Below are 23,685 nucleotides of genomic sequence, written 5' to 3'. Positions count from 1 at the left end.
CAGCAGAGGGGAAAATGTTTCCATCAAAATAGGCCACCTACATATTCTGGCCTCTACTGTTGGCTCTGGATCCAAGTTAAAAGACCCAGTTTGTGCCTGTTATATGCAATCTGGGATGTATTGTGAATCTTTTCGACAGCCTGGACTCTATAGTGGTTCAGGGGCTGGAACTTCCAGGGATTATTTTTGGCATTTATGTCCTAACTACATATATTTATTGATGCAACTTTTTAACTCTCTAATGTAAGAATTAAGACCTACTCCTAATGTTGAACCTTCTGACATCAGAGTTACGTGGGCTCGCCTCTCTACTTACCGTTGGAAATTAATTTTGTGTCTTCTAGTCTTCGCTTGTCAAAAGCAACCTTTTTCTTTTCCTAATTTGTTTCCTCCTGGAAATTATGAATGAAAGATCTTCAAAGATATGATATTTACTCGCACGATGGACCTTTGTTTACAGATTTTGGCAAAACAAAAGAATATATATTTTATACATTTATTTATGTATATAAATCTAGAGGGGGTTATACAGTGAAGAAAAGTGGGAGAAAGAGGTGTTACTTTCACCTTCCTGTGAATGCAGGCTTTGGCTTTTTCTAAGAACAAGTTCTATACAGTCCTTTTCCCCCATCGGCGTGTGTCAAACAGATATGACGCAAACTCTTATTTACTTAGGCATTGGTTTCCTGATCCCAATCCCAAACTCTGTTTATGGAAGTCTTACAGACTGTACATCAGCTGCTAAGAGGCAAACTGATGGCTTAACCTCATAAACAACAAACACACCCTCCTCCCCAGAGGGATCTGTAGAAATAGGGACAACTTGTCAGGGCCCTGAGTGCATTAATAGGCCTTGATTGCCCCGACCCAACCCCACCTGGGGCCACCAGCCACAACTGAGAGCCCCTACCTACACACCTTCTCCTCATTGGTCTGGGGATGCATTTAATCTCAGGGTAACCAGTCCTTGCAGAAGCTGCCTTGAAGATGGATGTCTCTCTAATACTAAAACTGGCCCTATATTCTTGAGAGACTCTCAAACCTACTTTGAAGAGGTAGGTCACTTGCTACTCTGTCTCACCCTAGAGGTTCCCAAAAAATGAGCGTGTGAACCAGAAGAACCATCTGATGGGGCCCTGGAATTGGAAACTATTATTTCAAGGCATATGTCATGCAGGGAGGTTTGTTTGTGAGGCAAGTTCTGTTTGCCTACTGTTCTGGGGGACCTTACAACTACCCCCTAACGCTATCACGAAATTCTGTCTTTGCTCTGCTTGTTTTCTTATCCTTAATTTAATGTTGTAAAGAAGAGGCAGAAGACTGAGCATGCTGTCAAGAGTGTTAGACCAAGATCACTGTGAAAGCAGCAAGACCCAGGCTTTGGGATCTAGCCCGACAACCCCTGGTGTTAGTTACCACAGCTAGGGCAGCACTAGAGCAATGGGGGTGTTGCTGAGCTGGAAGTCCATGGCTAGTACCAGGTACAGAGGAGTGGCAGGCAAGGAAGAAGTTGTCCAAGGGCTGGTGGTACTGGTAACTCTAGACCACTACCTCACAGGTTACCAAAGCAGAAAAAACTGTTACAACAAAGATTGTTAATTAGGAAAGTTAAATGACTTGTGTCATAACAAGGATCTTGTTGGTAAGGGGTTACAGGGACCACAAAGCAAACTGCTTTTCTGAACCTGATGGGGCCTTGAACATGTCTCCAGCTCGGGCAAAAGATGATCCCAATAACTGTGGCTTCCCAGTTACTGCAGCCCAAAGGTTGAAAAAACTTACTTGGAGCGTAGAGCAGTTTTTTGACATTTTATTCTGGGTGTTTGAATTTGGTGATTATGCTCTGCTTTGTCTTGAAGTTGTCAGCACGCATGGCGCTATATTGTCTCACTATGAATTTTGCTACGAACATAGAAATTTTTAGACGGGCTCAGTGCTCCCTAAACCTGTTGGGGGTGGAGTATGCAGAACCTTACAGTCTGTCCCTGTTCTGAAATTATAGACAAACAGTGGTGATGTTTAATTGGTGTAAACAAGAGTGGCAATATGTTTTGCTGGGAGTCTCATGGGGCTTACCGCAGTGACAGATCTGATGCACGTGGTACTTGTAAGTGGAGCAAAAGAGCTACAGGACAAACAGGAGGGTCTTGCTGAGGATCTGCTACATGCTAATATACTCATCAACCTGCTATTTGAGTGGGAGAAAGGTTGGGGGTGGGAGGGCGGTTAAGCTGAAAAACAGTTTGAGATTTTCAAAGACCTGTTTCCTCCTTTGACATGACAAATATTATCATGGTATGAGGAGTATCCGGAAGGTATTTAGGATGACAAACATTTATGAGTTTTGTCATGCACTATGTGATCAAGTCCATAGCTGTAAATAGTGTCACTGGCAGTGTTTGATGTGCAACTGTGCAGTTAACATGGGCATGAGAACAAGGTGCTCCAGCTGCAGACTTCTGTGCAAGTTTGGAGAATGCTTAGAGAAGCACAAGGTCGTGGCTATTAAAAACCAAACTCATTGTTTGGCTTCTCTGCGGACTACTACACTTGAAACAATCTTTATATGGGCAAACCTTGGAAAAGCTCAGTAAAGATTTTTCTTCACGCTTTTCCTCCCTTTTCAGTTCTGATATTGGAAAGGCCATCTCTGGCCAGCTAGAATCCATCAAGGTCTAGGAGTTACTTCATAAAAAAGGCCAAATTTGAAGACCGAATTTGGGGATTTCTACCAGAGTGCAAATCAAAAAGCACTGCAAGGAATACATGTGAATTCTGAGAATACATACACACGTGTGCTTGCTGTGTGAAGGCAATGATATGTAGGTCTCTTCTTGACAATATAAAATGCTCACTTAAGGACAAGTCCTGAAAAGATCTCAGCTTTCAGCATTTTCCAGGAGTTTAGTATGATCTAAGGCACCTCAGCAGCTTGCAAAATAAAGGCCTTGTTGCTTGTTACATGTTCAGGTTCTCAAATATTATCACAAGCTGTATCTGGGCTGACTTCATGCGAGTTGTGAATGCTTGGATTCTTGTCTGTTTTCAGCAGCTGATCATAAGGGCTTTTTTTTCCTCTAAGTTTGTCCTCCCTTCCCACTTGCCATGTTCCTTTAAGTGATTTTTCTGTGGTGAGGGCTAGCAGTTTACCTGTCCTGTGCTTGGATGACTTCGCTTTTCTCCTTCATCCAGACCATTTTACTCCAGACCACTTGCCATACTTCATTATTTTTGGTCAGACGTACCAAGCCTCCCATCATTGAAGGCTACAGACCCAACCTTTTTCCAGCCTGGCATAACTAAGGGAAAGAGCCTTTTGGGTTTTGAAGAGGATTTGGCACCAGCTTTTAGCAATAATTAAAAAAAAAAAAAAATTACTCCTAATATAGATTAATATATTTCATGCTCAACCCTTGATTGTTGTAGCCACCTATGGGTCAGAAATGAGGAATGGTTGGACGGCAGCAAACAGTGTGCGGAAAGCTCCATGCTCTCTTTGACTTTAAACATAGCCAAAAGAGTACATTTTTAAACCTGTATGCATTTGTTTACTTCACTTCCACAATGACAGAACAAAAACTAGACTATCCTGCTTCATGCAGCGGGGCGGGGAGGGGAAGTACACTTCTTCAGGGCTATGGTAAAGTCTAAACCTTTTCAGAAGATTCTCTTTCTCCATATAGAGATTATGTGAACGATTACCAACCAATTAATGATTAAATTGATTAATGATTGAAATTAAATCTAAGCAGTAGGTGGGGACGATATATTAGGACTATATTGTTGAGGAGTGAGGAAGGTAGGTAATCCAACTGAGAAACCTACTCCTTTGTTGTATGGCTAATCAAAAAACCAGCCACTTCTTTAGCTCTTCAGAATTTAATCAAATTTGATGCAACTATTTGGTCTATTTGAAACAATGACTCAGTTATCTACAAGACTCAACATAGTATGCTCACAGGAGAAAAAATTGGTGGGATTTTAGCAAGAATATTTCATTTTCAAGGGCTACTGGTTACAACTTGGTGAGAAGTTTTCCCTTTTTCCCCCATCTTTAATCTCGGTACTGACTGCAATTTATTAAGCTATATTTCCAGAATAACATGCTGAGATGATGATTTTGTTGGAAGACCACGCTCAGAATTGCACTGAAATTGGATGCAGCATGGGAACCATCATAATCAGGACTTCACCACTGAAGCCTAGGAACGATTTTGCGGAGGGTCATGTTGCGTCTTGTCTAGGACTTTCACAAATTAAAAATCTATTTATATATGAATTGTAAATCAAAGCACAACCATTCTGTGCTTTGATTTAAAGCACTTACATTTTTCTTTTCGCCTCAAACATGGATCGTGTTCAGCATTCTCATTTGAATGTACACCACCGTAAGTCCTGGGAAAGATGTTTTCTTCAGCAGTCAAATAAATTCTCTATTAATGCCGCTAAATTTCTAACGCAAGAGATTAGATAAGACATGAGGATGGTAAACTGTTGAATTGTTGTTATTGTAAGCCCTCTTAGAGGGGTACCAAGGCAGATGTGAGACCTGAATTTTCCAATGGGATGTACTGCTGTAGACAGTCTTTTCACCTAGTTTCCCTCTTTCCTTTGCCTCAGGAGTTTTCCAGTTGGGTTAGGCAGGTCCCAGTGTTTCTGCACGTATGGGTTTTTCTCTCTGTAGATCGTTGCCTATTCAGATTGCAGCGCTGAGGCTTAAGTGTTGATGAAAGACTTTATAATAGAGTAATGGCTGCTGTTAAATATCAAGGAAAAAAGAAAACCTAGAGAAAGAGGAAAGCAAAGGAAACAAAGAATTTGGTACTAGTTCATTTGTATCTCAGGAACACTAAAAACGCTCTGTAATTGCTCAAGTGAATAACGTTCCAGAAACAGGGTGCTTTGCAAGCAAATTCAATAAGTGGGATTTTCTTATGCATTGCAAGACAGCCTGTGAAATTTCATTGGTTATAAAGCCAAGGTACATCATTTCATTTGGAAATTCTGACTAGTGGCACAATGCATGTTCTCCAGGTGTTGCAGTCTTGAGTAACAATTCCATTAACTGCTAATTTATAGTGCTCATGAGTCTGGAGGTAGCAGGGGAAAGGGCAGAGTCTGTGATTGTCTCCAGCTCGGTAGCCTTTTTTTGGCATTTATGTATGTAACAGCTTGGATCCTACTCAGTCCTTACAACTCTGCAGTTCCTGGGTCCCTATTTATTCAATACACATAAAATGAGGATGATGCCTACATCCTTTGTGGAGAGTTTTAGAAACATTAGTCAAAATTTACAGATATGGGCACCTTCAGCATGGCTTATCCCCAACAATGAATGAATTATTCTGGAATCTCCAGAAATTGGGTCTCCTACCTTGATCCCTGTCTCTATTCAAATACTTACAGCTTACATTATTTGGCGGAAAACTCTTTCTTCTCCTGGTTATAATTTAGGAACCTATCTGGACTTATCACCCCTATAGACAGAGGTATGCCCTTTCCATGCCTTCTTCACTTTGAAACAATTCTGAGAAATGTGAAGAACTTCATTTCAACATGAGAAGTAGTCTTGGGACCGAATTCAAGATCTGTAGGCAAAGGAACAGGGAGGGAAGACAGATTTCTTCAAAGTCATCCATCAGCAGGGCCCAGTGCAGAGTTTAGCACTTAGGAAAGAAATAATTTCCATTTAGACTGAGTCAGAAGTCACCCATGAGTAGAAAAATAATAGGAAAAACTTTTAAAGTTTGAGTTCATCTACTGACGTGGCTTGCTTTCTTGCTTTTTTTTTTTTTTTTGAGCTTGTGGAACTCAGTATCTTCACGGCATGCTGAGTGGTAGATGCAAAACACTAGTTAATGCTTAACTGCTTTTCTGATGTTGTGGATGTTAGCTTTCTGAAATTCAATGATATGTTATATTAGGAGCAATATATATTTGTGTATGAATGTGTAGAGACATTGTGTTCAGCAGAAGGGGTAGAAAGAGAAGAAAGCATACTCTTTTTATGCCTCTGGCAAACTTCCATAACTGGCTCACCCTGACTGGATAAGATTTGTTATTTGTAGAGCAGTGGCTGCCTGGAGAAATGCTGTAGCAGCGAGCTTAGCCTGTGTGTCTAGCAGCAGCCTTTATTAATTGCAGCAGTGGGTGGAAAATGCATTAGCCTCATATATTACTGTTGGGGGGTTAGCAGTATCCATTCTCCCAGGGTTGCTACATGCTTCTAAAACTATATCTACATGGAATTTGCTCTTCATTCTCTTCTTTTTCCTTTCCTTGTCTCGAGACAGTCAGCATTGCCTGTGGTACCCCAATTTTCTGCATCCTTTGCTGGCAAAGATACGGAATGGCAGAACCCCGATACCAGCCTGATGTCCTTCATGATGCAATAAAGTGGAGGAGGCAGTTTTTCAGTAGTCATTCAGCTACCCTTTTGTCTGTTTTCAAGGCGGGGGGGGGGGGGGGGGGGGTGGGGGCGGAGGGAAAAAAAATATAATATTATAATTTCTAGTAAAAGGAGAACAACATTATTCTTTGTTACAATATTCTCAAAACTTTCCATCTTTCCTCATCCTACCTTCCATTGAGATGTCTGGAAACATCTCTGTGTTTCAGTACTGCCTGAGCAATTCTGCAGAGGTGTCTGCTCACAGTAGATATAGAAAACAGCATAACCTGCCAATGCCTTCTTTATATAGCTGCCTATATCTGCCCTCAGCAGAAATGTTGGCGGTCAATGTGTGCTAGCATTTTCCCAGCTGCTGCCAATGCGACTACGCAGGTGATATTATGATGGAGAGGGAAGGCTGGCAGAAGGAATAATTTAAAGAAATAATTCAGGCAGCCCCAGCTGGCTGTGTCACAAAGTCTGCCACTCCAGCACAAGTCATCTGGATGGATGGGAACCAGCCTTGGAAGAGCAAAGCTCAGCACTAACTTCCCGAGGGAAAAGGTGTTTGTGCTGTGTACCTGCAAGGCATTTATATAGCATTATTCTGTGCATAGTATATCCTCCTGCTGTCTGGTGCTACTAGTAACAGAAATATTGACTTAGGCATACCATGGGTAAGATCATACCCTACTGGTTTGGAAGGTAAAAATGTATTCTGCCCTGTGCAAGCCTACAGATACAGGGTGTTGATAAATATATCTGAGGTCATATTACCTTTGAGGACAAGGGCCCATTTTTTTTTTTTATTAATTATCTCTGAAAACCTACAGGGAAAACACCAGAACCCACAAAACGTGCAAAGCTGAAGAAACATTGCCTCCATTTTTGGCAGCCCTTCAGACTCTATCGCAAACTTGCAACAATCAGCACTTTTCCTGTAAGCGTAGATGGGAATCGTGATTTTGAGGGGTAAATCTTGACTTTTGTCCCTAAACAAATTTAAAAGGCTTCTAGCTTTTCTTATTTGGGAGAGAAACCTGAAAATGAGAAGTTCTAAGTTTTGGGAGAGAACTCCCAAACTATTAATTTTGAAACCTTACAACTTCCAGATCTGTCTCATGAGGGATCCAATAAATGGAGTGGTTGAGTGGCAGTAAAAATTTCACATCAAATACATGCAAAATGTGGTTAATTTGAAAACAAATCCTTGCACTTCAGATGTTGGACTCTGATATGAACTGATATGATAACAGTGGTAAAGAAAGCCTGAGTTTATTTCAACCGACATGTGGAAGGGTTTGAAAAGCATTAGCTTGTAGCTTGAGCCCGCAAGTAATATTTAGCCTTTCTACTTGCAGTGGTGCCATGTGCCATTTTTTAACATAAGAAACAGATTAATTTGGCTCTTATCTTCAGAGGCTAAACCAGGAATTTGGTCTAAGAGCAGACTGTGCAGGTTCCCTTGCCAGCATTACTTGCTCTGTTTTATGAGTGCATGTGATGACCTGTGTGTCTTCATACGGGCTGTTTACAGCATGATTACAAAGATAAATGAAACATGGTTAAAGCTGTTAAATTCCAGTATCCCCTCATTGCACAGTAAGTCATGAACTCTACTGAACAAAATAAATTTGGAAAGAAAAGTGATCTCAAGTGCATCTCTTCTAAGAAGGGCATATCATAATTTCAAGAGTTCTTCTGGTATTGCATCTGTTTATGAAAACTGAACTGAAATTGTGAATCATTCTATAAATGCTAATCAAAACAAGGTGGCTCAGTTTTAAATATCTATGTCTCTTTTGGTTTCAGATCATTAACATTTTTATTTCATGGAATTTAGAATTAAAGTTTAAAAAAAAAACCAGCCCAAACAACAACAACAAAGCAGAACCCTCCTCTAAATTTAATTTTTTTATCATCTGTCCTCCAGTTCTGGAAGAGGAAATTCTGCAAACCAACTCTGAACTCAGGAAAGGGAGGTTCTAGCAAACTTGCTGTGCTGAAGGAAAACACAAAAGGTAAAATATAGCATCACCCAGAAGCCTCCGTGCTCAGTCACGCAACTTCTTTGAAGGCTGCAGCTCTCATCCAGGTCACAGCAGTGTAACTGGGTGCAGAATACTTTTACCAAAGAGCAGAAATTACTAAGAGCTAATACAGATGAGCCTTTAAAAACTGCTAATATGAAATGCTCTCTTTGTATCAAAGCATCAGAGGGTGGAGTGTTTCCTTTGCGTTTTCACAGATAAAATATTTGTTTCTTATGGTGACTCACTCAGATCACTGTTTCAAGAACTGAGCAAAGGTGAAAGGATTTTTTTCTGCCTTTTCTAATTTATATGCCAAACATGTTTATTTTTAATCAACTTGCACATTGAGTAGCATTTACTGAACTTTCTTCCTATATTTTGCTTGTTGGTCTTTTTATGCAGCTCAGCTCCTGGTATGTGATTAAAAGTTTTAAGTGACACCTAATGCCCTGTTAAGTTCCTAAGTCCTGCAATAGCATCTGGAAATGATATCTGTCTCTCTAGGTGGATTCCTGGAAGAGAATTCACTTTAACTGTAATTCCCCCTTTACCTTCCTTCCCAGCCTTATCTTCCCTCCTTCAAGAGCTGACAGGGAAAAATAAAGACAAGTTACGAGACAATTGATATAAAACCTGTGTACATGTAAATCTAAGTTACTGCGTATAAAAGGAAGGAAAACCAAAATCAGAACAGTCCTGGGAGTTATGGGATGGGAAATCTGGAAGGTTTTTGTTCCATCTTGCATTTGAAGCATAGAACAAGAAAATTGCAGGTGATAGAAATCTTGATACAGGCAATGAAAACCAGGAATGTACAACTCTCTTGTAGGGGTGAGAAAAGCCAGACTGGAAAGATTGGTGAATAATTTTGTTTCTCTGAAAGGAATTAACTTGATTAACATTATACAGACAAAGGTTATTACACCTAGCATGGGTCAATCTATAGACAAAAGCTTCAAAAGGAGCTAATGTTGTTCAAAAGACATGCATGAATCTTTGCATCAAAATAACACTTCCATGTTTACACTTCAGAGTTAGTCGTTAAAGTTTGGCAGTGTGTTTTGTGTGGGTTGGGAATAATGACTTCTGCGAGACTGTTATGGTCTAGCTGGGAAAAATTGTGCTTCTCATGTGAGTTTTGTCACTTTAAAATTTATGCAGCTGAAACTGCCTGGAGAAATTATTGGTTGTAGATAGCTATATTTGGTGATTTGGGCTGGTTAAGAAAAGGTTTAATAATTTACATTCTTTTTGTAATATATTATTGACTGTACATTAAACCCACACAAAAGTAGAACAGCTGATGTGGCTAGAAGCCATTTGGATCCCACCTCTGAAATTGAGGTAAGGATTTTTATCTAATCCCCTGCATTTGGAACAGAAAACGTACAACTTCAAATCAGGAGTTGGGGCAGCAGCTCTCTGGTCGCGATGGAGGAAGCTGGGGCATAATAGTGCTTGAGTATTTTATAATGGTGTTACAGGGAACAGTGCCAGACTGTTTTTGACTTCTCATTTTATCTAAATTGTTCTTCAGTATTATGACCTACATTGTCTTACTATAGGGGTAGTAAAATCCCAAACATGTAGACCCTAGTATTAGCATAGCCAAGCTCCATGTAAAAACTCACAGTAAATCAGCCTCGCTGCAGCCAAACCACATGTAAAAGCAAGCTGTGAAACAGACTCAACATAGCCAAACCACATGTAAAAGCATGCTGAAAACCACCCTCCGCATAGCCAAATTATATATAAAACTGAGAACAGTCGAGGTTTGCGTGTTTACTGGAATAACTCAAGGCCGCAGAGAATCTCCTTGCACAAGTCACCTTCTCACCCACCTAATGTCCAAGCAACTCCATCCAACAACACACCAGACAGAGCCACTCCCAAGTTTTAAGTCATCAGGTAGGAAACGTGGCTCCAACAGGAATAAATACAGCAGAGTGGATTTGGGATCAACCTGCTCCATATTTGAAAGTAGTGAATGAGCAAAAGAATCAAGCTCAGAAAGAGCAAAGGGCTAATTTTGTCTTGTCCGATTCAGACAGAACTGATATTGCTGAGTTATTCCCACTAATACATCCTATTAACCTCTGACCACCGAGAGAGAATAAGTCGGTCAAGGGCCAGAAAAAACCATCTGGCTCCTGTGATTAATCTTTCCAGTTAGAAATGAGTAAGATGAAATTAGTAATCTCATTTTCAGTCGTCCTGACTTCAGAAAGTCATCTTAGAAATCTTGTTAGAAGAGAGGGGAAAACTGAGAATTGAGCTTCCAGTTCACTGTTTTGTAACTTCAAACACGTTGAGCTTTTAAACGGCTTTTTGTGACACTTTCTTGTATTATCATCACTGCAGTTAGTTATGAAATATTTTGGGGGTTTACAGCCTTTTTCTCACAATAGGTCTCAAAGCACTTTCCAAAGGAGTTCAGTATCATTATCTCCTTTATATAGCTGTAGAAACCGTAATAGGGAGACATGAAATTACTTGCCTGACGTTGTGCGGGAGGTCAATGGCAGACCTCAGTGTAGAACCCGTATCTTTTTGAGCCCACTTTTCTAACTACTGAATATTATTTGTAGTTATCTGCTGTAGTGGGAAGTCCCAGTAATGGCTGCTGTTTCCTGCTAGCTTAACAGAAATCTGGCAAATAAATGCAGTTTGTGGCAGCAGGTTTCTTATATCAGTATGAAATATCCAATTCTCTGGGAGCCAAAGAAGGCTTGCATCGGAAAAGCTGCTCACAGAAGCTGGGAGAAACGCATTTAAGGGTGTGCTCAACCAACAAGAGTTAGTTTTGCTTTTCTCTTGCACTGTTTTGTTTGAACACGTTGTTGTTTAATATGCCAGTAGGTGTTTGGGAACTGACTTCTGTGAGATAATCCAGGATTCCTGGCCTTTGACACACAGTATCGTTGTTGAAATCAGGGGGTCACAGCTTCTCCCTGTGTAAAACAGAAAGGCTTGACTGGCTTAGGTGGAGAAATTTCAGCGTATGTATAAATTGAGGATTTGCCTAGGGGAGCAAACTTGGATTCAGTGTAAAGGGCTATTAATCTATTAAAGCCACTTTTAGATTTAAAAACTAATTTGTTTGATCAATAGACTTTTCCATTTCCAGTCCCCTGGCTGAGCAGTCTGTCAGGATATCAATACCATAACTTATTTACACGCTTTGCTAAGTTCTCTAAATGCAGTATGTGACAACTCATTTTTCTTTTATTCATTCCAGGCTCATCTTTGCAATCGTGCCTGATTGAACATGACCAGTAAATACAGAAGTGTGGAGCCAGACTGGTACAGAGCAGTACGAGGGTAAGGTAAGGTGTGTGGCTGCTTGCCCACTGCATGGTCCTGGCTAATACTTGCCCCATTCTAGTCGCAAATGTTAGCTATTGCCAGGTGAAAAGAGGAATCAACAGCAAACCTTTAAGCATGTTTTGCTGTCATCTACCCTTTTTCTGCTCCTGTGGAGAAAGGCCATGGGTTCAGGCCTGTGAGATGCTGACAGGATACCTATGCCCTTACTTTCCCAGCTTACGCTTTTCAGCTCATTAAGTCTCTTTTTCAGTCCTTAATGCATTGACTAAATCAGCAGCAGTCACACCATCAGGCAGTGTTGCCTGGGCATCTCTCCCAGGGCAATGCCATCCAAAATGGAGAGGAGGAGGATGACATGAGTATGATGAAGTCAGCTCTCTATGTGGCATCTCTCCAGCTCTGGCAGAAGTTGGTACATCTGGAGAGGCCTGAGCATCTCGTTAGCATTAAGAGAGAAACCATCAAGAAATTGATATTTAAAAGCAGAACAGAAATTCTTTGCAATGTATTAAAAATCTCAGTATTGTCTCTAAGAAGTACCAGCTTGTGTATTTACTATTAATATGTGACGTACTCATGCAAAATATTTTCTTAGGACAACACTGATAATGACAGTAAAAATACTTAAAGTAATATATGAAATAAAACAGCCCTAGGTCTCAAAAGGGATCTTATAAAGCCCAGTGACATTATAATCATTTAGCACAGCAATGACTGAAGAAACAGAGAGTAGGGCAGCAAGTGAGGGAGGGGAACCATTGCTATACAGCATGGAGATCTAGGGTAAAATCCTGAATGCCAGTTTTGCTATTAATTTGAATTGTTTTTTAATTGTTTTAAGAACAAGAGTAAACAAGTAGAGGAGAAAAATACGTAAGTGTTTAAATGTGGAAGATTTGCTTTTGCTATCTGTGATCATGCATTTATATTCTGTTCATTGCTTCTACGCTATTCTGCTGCTCCCTGTTATATCCCTATGTATGCTTTTACGTCTCATTATCTGATGTACTTTAACAAAATATGTGAACTTAAGAACAAAAAGCCAAACAAAGCCCATGTTTGCTTGTGCCAAATCTTATCTCTTTAATATAGAAGGTTAATCATGAACACAGCCACAATGTGGTTAAAAACATTCCTTCTGTCTCTGTGAAAATTATACTTTATAATCGGCTTTTAACTACCTCCACCACCACCAAATCAACATGTATAAGTATATTCTTCTGCTTTATGAAGCTAGAGGCTCTGCAGATCATGAAGTAGATTCATATCTCCCGAAACGCTTGTCACTTGAATACTCCATCAAATTGCTGTGGATAGAATTAGTTTTTCCCACTTGCAATTCAGTGGGAAAATCTTTCCTGGATCTCAGCAAACGCCCCAAGCCAGGGACTGATTTGGCAAGGTCAGACTGAAAACATCTCTCCACACTTACTTAAAGCAAGGCACAGCTCAAACCCTGCTTTGTCCAGCTGTCAAAAGCCTGAAGTGGGAAGTTAGTTCAGCCACAAAGACATAGAGATTGATCAACGAGAAATACATCCATCGGAACTTAGGAGCTGAGGTGTCTCAGGATCCTTCTCTAGGCTTTTCAGCAACCATCCTTGCCAGAAGTACAACAAACACCCATTCTTTTATTAGCCCCTTTGGTATCTAATAAGACTCGGTTTGACAGCTCCAGCTTCTGGATTCCTGCTGCAGCAGCCTGCTTCTGTTTGTAGGCTCTTAAGATAGGAGTCCGTGGGGGCAGGACCTGTTAAATACAGAGACACTGGGAGAAAGGGGTTCAGAAATGTTTCCTCTTCAGCGGGAGCTGGGAAAGAAAATTGAATTGAACTACTCTACCCTTCTCATGAGTCCAGGGAGAAAACCCATAAGGATTACTTAGGACTTTAGAGACAGATAATTTAGGAGTTCAGAGCCACTGTGTCTGTGGAAGAGCAAGGCCACTTTTGTCATGCCCTGCTCAACTTGAACAGATGCGGAAATTAAGCCTGTACCCCCCTCAAATCCTCCATGGTGGGAATGAAATCTGAAGGAGAAGGAGCACAGCATGATCTTCTGTTCTTGGGCACTGAGGAAATTGTGTCTCCTGATGTGTGAGCTGAAAAGATGAAGTGGGGATGAAATAAATAGGAATTTCCATGAAAACCTGTATGCAGAGACTTTTTTGATTAGCTGCAAGAGGCTATCAAAATGGGAGCAAATTTCCATTTCCATCTAGCCTTTCCTAAAGCCTACAAGTGCTAGCTTAATTCAGACCTCTGTTTAGAGGTCCTCTGAGTGGAGAGATTCACTGAACTTGTCCTGCTTTGAATCAGGTGTGAGGAAAAAAAACACCAAAAGTATAAAAACACTTGGTTAGATGTTTCCTCCCCAGTTTAAAAATATCCTAACCTTTTCAATGACCTTGATACAGAGAATTTCTTCCACCTTAAGCCCTCCAATTTCTCAGCCAGTCTTCAATCCTTAGGATGTGCCCTTTGCCTTCATCCTTTTTTCTTGGACAATCAGACCTATTTCTTGCCTGCCTTTGGGGCAGATAACTTCAAAATATTAGCACTCTGGAAAATTAGATGGATTTACTTCCAGAAGGGAAGATACTCAAATAAAAAAGTAGTGCTTTTGAATGTACTGACTCTAATTATCCCTGCTTCTTTTTTAATATCTCTTGCATTGTTTCATACAGAATTACCACATTTCCAGAAATATTTAATGACCCCATTCTTATTCTTGAATGGTTTTATCTCCAAGTCCAACTTGTATTCTGGGTACTCCTGAAAACAATTGAACCCTAGACTATCAGCTCCTTGGAGACTGCTTTATTTTGTGTGCCTCATCAACATGTATTCTGGAAAGATCACCACCGGACCCATGAGAGATAGGGGAAAGCTTGAAAGTGCTACTTCATAGTGGTATTCTTTACAGTGTTCCCCAATGGTAGGCTTGCAGCAGTGTAAAATAATAATTAAAAAAAAAAAAAAATTAAAAAATTTACATCAATCAAAGCAGCTAATCAGAACAAAATGCTGATTTCTGTCTCCTGTTCTGTTTCTTTTTGGATGGAGTATAGCTGCTGATATGTATGCTGGTCTTCTAATCCCTTAATGGGGGCACAGGCTTTTGAAGACTCCCTCTCAGAGGTGCTATTACCAAATATATGCTTCTAATTTAACTTCTCATGCCGTATTACAGTAGCCTGAAGCAATTTTAGGTGTTGGGTTTGTGAGAAAAGCCCAATGTTGATGTTTATCAGATGACCTTTTAAAGGGTAATGTGGGGGTTATCCATTGGCATGATTAAGACCATATGTAGGTCACTCTTCCCAGACATTTCTTACTGCTTTTCAAAATCCCATCTATTTTTACCCAAAGTCAACCAGGTACCTTTCATCTCTGGTATGTTTATGGGCATTACAAAATTAGACTGAAGCAAAGTGTTTGCTACTTTGGAGTAATTTCTACTTGAAAAGTCAAAAAAGCTTGCATGCATAAATATATAAAGACAACACAACACTATTACAGATAAACTTCTGCTTTCTTTTATTTTTGAACATTTCAGATGTTTACAGCAGTTTTTCCTTTTTCCCCTCCCCTCCATTGTCCCTTCTTACAAAGGTTTCTTGAAAGACTATGGAGAAGTGACTTTTCTCTGTGAGATTCAGCTTTTAGTGCTGAATCTGGACTGACACCAAAACCCAAAGCAATCTTTATGCTCAATCTCAGCTCCCTTCTCAGAGGTATGATACGTGGGTTTGGCGCTGTGTTCAAGTGATAACCTTGCAGTGATGTCCTGCTATGGAGCTGCTAAGAGCTGGGGGTTTTGAAGATTCCATTATCTCTGTTACAGAAGAGAAGGACAGAAGACAAACGTGCCTCAATGTTGTGCCTGTGAGTATCCTTTTTGCTGCCTTGGAAGTTCAGCATTTCCCTGATGGTTCACCATTCTTGGTAAAGTCCTTGCTGAAGACCAGCTGCCAGTGTTTCCTGCAAGTCTTTGAAAACGTGTTATGAACAAATGTTGTGTTTTCTTCTTTTTTTTTTTTTTTTTTTCCAGACAGAAGATCTTTGTGTTACTGGGTCTCTGCACCATCAGCTGGGATTGAATAAAGAGATAGCATGGTAAGCTTTACTGCAAAGCAGAGTTCAATACAGGCAGAGATATAAAGGCTAATGTGGTGCTTAGATGTCGGCCAAGGAAGTAGGCGATGAGGCAAGGCATTCACAATAACTATGAACCCTTTTAGAAGAGGAAATAGGGCAAGTACCTTATGAAGTCTTCAGGTGTAAAAACTAGACTTTAAAGGACTTTTTTGATGGATCAGGACCTACTCACTTGTGTTCATGTAAGTAGTTTCCATGACCCAATATTTTGAGTTATACTATATGGTGTATATATATACTTTGTATATGGTATATATATATACCATATATCTATATGGTGTGTGTGTGCATATATACTTTGAGGAAAGATTACAGCATGGATTGTCTAAAATAAATGCACCTCGGTGCAGTTAATATTGAGCATCTGGTGGTATTTATGCCCCAGATTTGTAGCTCGTTATTGGGAAGCCCTAATTACTACCCTGTCACCAGCCATCCTAGTGCTGAGACATGTTTAAGAGATACAGGGGAGAAGAAACTTAAACCCAAAGGTTATGTATGTGCTGCCTTCAGAAAGAAATCACGGGAGAAGTAGTGTGTGTGATACCACAAAAGGTACTACTAATGCAGAAAAAAATTTCATTTCTGCTGACTTATTTGAGATTTTTTTTCCTAAGTATCAGATACTTTTTAAAGCTTGGTTTATGTGAAGGTACACTGTAGTCAGACTCAAATTATTGTACTTAATACAAGGTTACACAGTGAAATGTGACAAAAGATATTAGAATATGGGCAGCTCATGGCTCGTTTCCACTTGAAATGCTATGAACTAGTGATGTCTTCACATCAGAAAATGAAGCACTTGTTTCCCTGGGGTTAGGAAGCCTGTGTCAGTGCTAACAGGCTGTAACGTTCCTGCTCAGCCTCCCCAGGGCTCCCCCCACCCTGACCCCTGCCACCCAGGACCCCATTTCGGCCCAGCCTGGGACTGTCAGTCCCCTGTCTCATAAACACGTGCCATTTCTTTACTGTCTACCATCAAGTATCAGGTTCAGGTTACTGAGGGCTCAGTCGCGATCAAGCTACTGTGCATCAGACACGCTGCAGTAGCTGATCCTACAAGCCCTGCGCATGGCAAATGCAAAAAACCAACTTCTTTACCTCTCTTTCCTTGTGGGGTAAAGCAAGTGGCATTGCTGGCATGTCCTGCAGGCTGAGAAATACGCACATGAGCAGTCACCACCGCACAGCCAACATGCACTTGCATGTTAAGCCACAGGAATGTGATTATGAGGCAGAGTCTTTCATCGGCTTTTACTACAAAGGCAAAATGCTGCCCCCACTGAAGTCAGTGGCAAAACTCCTGTTGGCTTTGACGTAGCCAACATTTCACCCTCCTGATCGCCGGCCTCGGAGCCTGCGAGCCTCGCTGCAGATGGTGCAGTTCATGACTTGCCTATTCCAGAGGACTGGGGAGCTTTAAGATTTTGGAGGAGTTTGTGGCAACGCAATAACCACGGAGGCCAGCAGTCAGGTTTTGCATTTTTCCATTGCAGTCACAATAGCTACTTATCTCTTAGAAAGCATTACACAGGTAGGAGCTTTACAGGAGAGCGTTTATGGATCTGCCTTTAGTCCAAATGTATGAATTATGTTCAAATAGCATGGGAATGGCTTGTCCATAAATTCTAGTAATAACAGCCGTGAATAATACTATCTTGCCAGTTGTACTCCTCTCCCTGCTTTTGTTCCCCAGTAGCTTGCAAAAGCAATCAAAATCAAATTTAGGGTGGGATTTAGCACGGGGATTTGGACTCCTTAATGTGAAAGAAGGCTTTGAAAAACTCAGTCTTAGCAAACAGCAGCTAATAGTAATGATAACAATAATAGAGATAAGTCGATTCATATCTCCCCACCCGAAATATTTATATAATGAATTAGTTAATTGTATTTTATCTTCTTCTGATGGGTGGGTTGCTAGCCTTTGCGTTGCAGCAGACACGGGTGAGCTCTCGTGCAGCCTGATGCCAAGAATATGTGTTATTTCATATTCTGTTATTTGCTTTGGGTTTAAGGTGGTGAGAGCAAATTCCCCTGCAATCAGCCATAAGTGGTTTTGCAGTAAGCAAGTCTTTCAGTGCTTGAAGATCTCTTATTGGGGGGGGGCGGGGAAATCCCTTTATCTGCTTTCTGTATTTCAGACATTTACCATATATCTAGAGAGAAGCATTGGGGGGGGAAAAAAAAAAATCAAGCCCAAACATTAGAGCGTAGAAAAATTAATTCCGGCGTCTTTTTATCTGCCTAATTGGGCCTAAAAATAGCCTGTGGGAAGAGGACCAGCAGCCTTGAGTGTCTGAGGCAATTTGTATCAATTATTTCCCAATGTACCAGTCACAAGTGAAAGCCCTTGCCTGAGTGCCTCCATTAGCCAGGTGTCAGAGCTCTCTGTTTTCATTTCAGGCTTTTCTCTGGGAACAGGGTGTGTGCGCACCGAAAAGCACCGAGGAGGAACTGAGGCCTTGGCTGATCCAGGAGGGTGCCCAGAGCAGCTCTGCAAGCGAGGTTAGTGCCTTCACTCCTCTGTCATCACCAGTCCCTGAGAGCAATCACCACCCACCAACAGTTCCTCGAGATAAGACCGAGCCAGCTGGGAGAAGAAAGCCTTTGATATTTCCCTGCCTTGCTGAGTAAGTATGCCATAACAATAACACTTTGAACTTTTACAGCGCCTTTTCATACCAGGGTCTGAGTGCTCCACAAACATTCATTCCCCAAGCCTCATACCACCCATTTGAGGAAACAATTTTTTAATTGTACCACTTCTATAGGCCAGATCTTCCAAAGAGCTCAGCACCCATTTTGCCTACACTAGAGAAATTATTTTCTTTGCATGAAAGAACTGCAGTATCTGGGTTGCTGCTTTAGATACCCATGGCCAATATCAGTAACGTCTACCCAACTCCTGCCCCAAAATGCTTACTTCCTGGACTTCTGCACGTATGCACATATAAAGCTCAAACACTTGTAAACGGCTTGTCTCCTGCTTTTAACCCACAGGGACCCTCACGAGCCTCCTGATGAGAATTTTTCTGACAAAGCAAAATTTCATCAAAACCACCCTAATTTTACTCAGGCCTTTTTGTCTGTAGCCATTTTTTTAGCTAATGTAAAACATTAGAAGAAAAGTAGATATATTTGTTTTGTTCATCAGAACTATTTTCTGTGATGCTATTATATTTGGAAACAGAGCAAGAACATACTTGCTGCAGTTATATGCAAGCATACAATAGATAAATAAAGAGAGAGATGCTACATCCCAGATAGGCATTCTATTTGGCTTTGGTAAAGCACGCAACGGGATTAAACTTTGATTTTCATCTCCTGTCTGCTTTCTCAGTGAGAAAATACAGTCAAGGCCAATTCTGGAGTTGATCTATCTCTATGGAAAGTTGATTTTAAAGTGGTGCCAAATGTCAGTGAAGAATCACCGTTAAGGTTTCCACACTAAGAATAACAGTGCCTCGTAGGGAGGGTGAGCTAAGAGTGCACTCTGCAGCCCAGAGGACAATATACATGCCTTCCAGTTACTGGTCCATTCAGGGAGTATTCACATTTTCATTTCTGTAAGGACATCATCTGTAATAGCATTCACAGTCTTCAGCTCTACCCCCTACCCCGTGTCTGGCCAGAGCATCCAAAGAGTAAAGCCTTTAAGCTTTATATGGGATACAGCATTTGAGTCCTGCTCCAAAGTAGAACCATCCACTGATGCCTTCAACTCTCATTTCTCCTGATGCTACTGCAAATCAATGAATTCCCCTTGGCCTGTTTAATTTTTGGGCACTGTAACTATGTTGGTTGCTCCTGGGAAATAGAGTTATTAGCTGTTCCTCTTCCTGAATTATGCCGAAGTCTTTAGTCATTCAAATCCCATGAAATCAAGGCATATAATTCATACGCTTGTTGTAGTGACCCTGATCTCTTAAAATTGAAAAGCAAACTTCAAACATATAGTTGCTTATCCAAGCCAAACTTCTAATCTTCTGAGATTTACCTATCACAAATCATAAGTGCAGAGTGAAAAGAAGGGGGAAACGCAGAGTGATAGAGCCAAGCTAAAAATCTGTCAAATATATCATCTTTTCAAGTAAGGCTGGACTAACATGGAAAACGGGAGACAGCCTGTTGATTTGTTGAACTTCCTTTAACGTGTACTCCTGGGAAAAGAGAAAAAGACACCAAAGACTGAATTTAAAAAAAAAAAACAAAGGAGCGAGAAAGAAGAAACAGTATTAAACCTGTTTGAACAAGTCTTTGAACTGTTGGAAAGATGTGCCCTCCAAATCACTTTCTTAACTTTTCCTATAATTCAACAGCTGCATTTCTCACAGCTCACATCTCAGAGTGGACCAGCAGAGGTGACTGGGCATATAAGAATAACACTGACGGAAAGGTATGTATGGAAGGTGCTAATCTTTTGTCATGTGTATAGGTATGTAATCATTTAGCAGATAATCTCCAATTTCGAAAAGACAGGCATTCATTTTAAAACAAAGACCAAACTTACTGTTGCCGTGAAGCTCTGACCAGTTACAGTTTAGCTTTAGTGCTCAAAAAATCCTCGTAATTAAGGTGAAAGATATTCAATTTATGTAAATAGCGTAGCCCCAACTTCCTTGCAACTCAGGTTGTACTCCAGCGTACATCTCTGTCCTCTAACTGAGCTTCTCTGTCACTGCCACCAAATGGTAATTGTCCTCCCTCTAGACAGTCGCTGCATCAATAAGGCAACGGAAGGTGAAATGATAGAAATCAATCTGCCTCTCATTAGTGAGATGAATAGAAGTGTGCCAGGGAGGGGGATCGATGAAAGGGTGAGAAGATGTGTTAAGAATTGCTTAAAAGAGCGATTGAAGAAGGAAGCGAATACTTTTTCAGATAGCTTAGAATAAACTTTGGAGTACTTCTGGATAAGTGTCTCACATGAACAGCGTTACATACGTTCTGAGTATACACACTTCTAGATAAAACGATTTCAGGGAAGATATCTCGTGTCAGACTCTGGAGTGAGACAGGTGCTTTTATGTTTTCAGATATTTCATAAAGGCTGGTTTTAAAATAAGAACCATACATTTTTTCATATGAGCGTCGGAATATATAAGTGTACTGAAACTGAGCACGCGCATTCTAGTTATAAGGTATTTGTGTGTGTTTGTACTTGCTTGCACTCAGACACACACAAGCACACACAAATAGCATGCATACAATTGCATGAGAGCCACTTATAAATGTTTATTTCCCTTTTTATTTCTAGGTAGCATATTCCTATATTTGTAGCCCAAATTACTTGCAAGGAGCAAAAAGTGATTTATCTATAGGCAGAAATAGAGATGACGAAATTTTTCACTCCGGACGCAATGACAAGTATATTATTGAAATAGTTCTGGAACAGCTAGTGTGGACACAAGAAACGGTACGGCTGTGCTGCTGGGCAGCCGCTTTTCTCAGGCTGAGCACCTTGCATTTTTCACAACACAAATATGGCATTGCTGCTTCTGGGACACGGGCCAGCTCATTTAAATGCGGCGCTCAAGAGATGGAGAAAAGGCAATTTGCCACGACACCTTTTCCATCTTGCTGCCTAGCTTGCTGCTGCAGTTACAGATGGCCAACATTTGTGTCTTAAACATTTATCTTGCAAAATATAGGCTTTTGTATAAAAAGTATTTAGTGCAGCAAAATATTTCCCTTAAATTTAAATTTTCATCGTTTCAATTTTTAGAAAACATTTTGAAATTTCAGATGTTGTTTTTTCTCCTTTTCATCACCTTCCTTCTGTCTCACACTCTGTTTCTGAACACAGTAGATGTTTGCCAAGGTTGGAGGATTCGGGGAGGGTGTCAATTTTCTCTTTTTTTCCACTTCGTAATTATTTAAAGCTTTACCTATACTGTTAGTGAAGTGCATTCAGAGTTTGACTGGCACAGGTTTTCAGCATCCTACCACACCTCACCATGAAATAAGTACAAGGCAATTAAAAGGTTGTATTAGAATAATCTTTGTTTCTCCTTTACCTGCTCTGTCAGTTTTCTGAAGTTTGCAAAATTACAAAGTGGATGTAAAAATAGGTAAGCATTTTTTAAAATTTGGACATTGGGTTTTTTCTTGCAGTCAGTGGCAGATGGAAACTATTATTGGGAAAGAAACAGAAGTGAAAAATTTTACAAATATTTTGGGTGAAAGAATGCACTTCGTCCCAATTTGAACTCTGAAATATAAACGACTTCAAAATGAAATGAGTCTTTGAAAGACTCCACTAATTATCTCTGCGCCTTGTACATGCAAGTTGAGAGCAGGGTCTTGACAGGCTTTGGCTGAAAAGCAGGGTTTCAAGTTCACAAGAAACCAAGAAATCTTGTCTCTTCACAGTTGGGCTACATCCTGAGTCAGACCGAAATGAGTAGCTTTCAAATTCCTGGTGAACTGGAATTTCTGAGAATATTTTGTGATGAATACACCAGAACATGTTGCTTCTAAAATAAAGCCTGTTTCCTGGGAGCTCCAGATTCCTAGGCCTGCAACAGTCCTCAAGGAATCAAGATATACGTTTTGCTGCTAAGTGCATTTGCGAGGTACCGGTTTATTTTTTGACAGAATTTGTTGCCAGGCTTAGTGACAGCATACAGAATTCAAGATGAGCTCCTTCAGCACACTAAATCTGTATTTTATAACATTGCTTTGCTTTTTCAAAAAAAAAATGCTTATTCACCCATCCTGAAATGGCTGGACTTTGCTCTTGTATGTGTAAAGTAGCCAAGATATTTGTTTAAAGATTGTATTGGAAATTTTGACTAATTTCAAGGCTTGCACTGGAGCCTATGTGCGTCTCCTGCGTTTGCTTTTTGCTTGTGGGTTCACTGTTTTATAGTAACACAAACTAGTTCAGGTCCTGCGGAGGTACTGTGAGAAAGGGGATGGATTCGGCGTGTCCTTCCAAAAGGTTTGTAATATCAAGGAAAAACCTTCTTAAGAGAAAGAGAGCGTGCATCTGATGACAAGTATTTATTCCCGTCGGGTAATTTGCAGAGAAGTGTACCAGCTGTTTGGGCACAGAAGTTAAGGTCAGGCTTTTATGCGGGTCTCACTATGACACTCATGGACTACAGCAGTTCTAGAAAGCTGCTCTTGCATTTCTTAGCATCTGAATGATGGTTATATACTATGGGTACAAGGTGGCTAACGACTGTTTTTGGCAGATTTTTATAATTTGTGGCTATTATGAGCAACTGACGTCTTTTTGGCCCTCCGTGTGAAGATGGGAAAGGCTGCCAGTGGTCTGACTCTTCCCATGGTTACCTGCAGCAACCCGAGAGCGCCCAGGCTTTGTGCTCGGTTGGGTTACGAGCGCAGGGTGGTCACCCCGCCGGGAACGGCGGCAGCGGCCTCGCCGCAGGGCAGCGCGGGAGGAAACGCAGAACAATCAGCAGGGAAATCAAACCCAAAATAACAAGCTGGCCTCCACGAAAGAAAGGTCACTGCTTGAAAGCCACTATTTGAGAGCGGGGGGTGAAAAAGAGTGAGCGAAGGAGACTCAATGCCTCTGCGGTTCCAAAGAATTCCTTTTTATAAGCAAAACAGTGCAGGAGAACAATGCAAATACTTGCAGTGCTTTCGAGGCAGTAGATTAATTTTTTTTTTTTTTCCTTATAGAAAGTAAATTGGAACTGCTTCCATAAACAATAAGCATTGGCTACAGAAGAAAGTGTGAGCTTTTGCAGAGATTTAAAAATAACCAAAAGTAAGGAGCGTATTGGCAAAGCATTGTGTTTTC

The sequence above is a fragment of the Calonectris borealis genome, chromosome 3 (assembly GCF_964195595.1).
Source record: "Calonectris borealis chromosome 3, bCalBor7.hap1.2, whole genome shotgun sequence".
Classification (NCBI taxonomy): Eukaryota; Metazoa; Chordata; class Aves; order Procellariiformes; family Procellariidae; genus Calonectris; species Calonectris borealis.
This window is presented reverse-complemented; position numbering follows the sequence as displayed.